The 1,621-nt window shown below is 31.3% G+C and overlaps 1 protein-coding gene across 1 annotated transcript in view; it reads left to right on the top strand.

Annotated features, from left to right (window-relative positions):
* The window catches only part of LOC104980959 (THO complex subunit 2-like), a gene marked incomplete at both ends in the record, with an annotated part of 113,276 nt that overhangs the window by 56,339 nt on the left and 55,316 nt on the right, over positions 1 to 1,621 (top strand).

The raw sequence follows: 1,621 nt of genomic DNA on the forward strand, positions 1-1,621 counted from the left end.
CCCCTCGGCATGTGGAATCTTCCCGGAGCAGGGATCGAACCGTGTCCCCTGCATTGGCAGGAGGATTCTTAACAACTGGACCACCAGGGAAGTCCGATGATTGTTCTTTATTTGTGCCGCCACTATTAAATATGCATATAAATACTATCATACTGCTTATGTATATTGCTATGATTATTTTTCTTTTTAAAATTATCTAATTTTTTTTTACTAGTTTATACATTCACATGTTTTAAATTTTAGTAGATATGAAAAAGTAGACAGTAAAAAGTCTCTCACCCTGTCCACTCAGTTCCCCCAAGGGAAAAAATGTGGCCACTGTTTACTTTCTTATTTATCATTTGATATTTTTATGTATATGCAAATAGATACAAATATATTATTCCCTCTCTTTTTATACTATTGATAGTGTATAATAAGTAATGTTCTATAAGTTGCTCTAATTGTTTATGAAAAAAAATTTTTTTTTAATTGTTTTAAACCTACCTCCCCAGCTGAACTGAGCTTGAGAGCAGGAACTGTTACACATCTTTGTATTTCTAGTGATTAGCACTCTGCCCATCATAGAAGACATTAATATGAATTAATGAATAAGTAAATTAATATACATGTTTATCACAGAACAATATGTGCAGAATTTTTCATGTATTTGGATTTTTTTTGTTAGCTGTAACTGTTACACTAGCCTTGAACAGTATGATTTTAGTATTCATTGAATTTTTTGAGAATGAAATCATTAATTTATTACTTGAGAATTTCACCAGTTTTGATTACTGTTTAAAACATGAATTTTCTATAGGACATCCAGTAATTCATTCCACAGATGCTCATTGATTGTGTTCCATATGCCAAGCACCATAGTTGCTTGAGGGGAAGACATAATCAAGAGAATATTCCTTTTATTATAATATTTTTTTTTTTTTGGTGGAGGGAGGAAGCAGAAAGAAATGAAATAAAAAAATGGGAAAGAAATGGCTGTTTTTGTCAAGTAGGAGGGCTACCTGAAATAGTAGGGTTAGAAGTAAGGGCAGGTGGCGGTAAGCTTGAAAGTGGAACAGAGTATAGCCAAAGTTTAAAACTGATGAGTCATTCTTTTCTATGGGAAAAAAAGAAACTGGGCATAGAGAATGGGAAAGGGAAGCAGTTGATAAAATAATTTTGATTAATGTATCAGTTTTGTCTTAAGTTTTTAAAGATAATTATAGTTTGTCACTTCCAGAATGGTCACATTCCTTGAACTGTCAACTAAATTCATTATTTGCTTCATTATATTTTCATTCTAGAAAGCTGTCACTTTTTATTTTTTCAAGTTTCTAGATTTATTATGTAATAGTCTTATCAGAAGAGTTTAAGATCCTGTGTAATAATTGTTTTGAATTTGTAAGCATTTCATAGATATAAATTTCCAAAATGTTAGTAAAAGAATACTTAGTAGAGGGTGAATTAAAGAGAAAGGAAAGAGTAGAATTAATTTTTCAGGACTTGATTACTTTGAATATGAAAATCAGAGAACTTCCTGTATCAAGTGCAATCTTGGCTATCACTCTTTTAGGGTCACTAAGACAGATGACATGAGGCATTTCAATGTATTACACCAAATTTGTTATCTTAATCCCTAAAC

This window comes from Bison bison, unplaced genomic scaffold (genome assembly GCF_000754665.1).
Source record: "Bison bison bison isolate TAMUID 2011002044 unplaced genomic scaffold, Bison_UMD1.0 scf7180017864508, whole genome shotgun sequence".
NCBI lineage: Eukaryota > Metazoa > Chordata > Mammalia > Artiodactyla > Bovidae > Bison > Bison bison.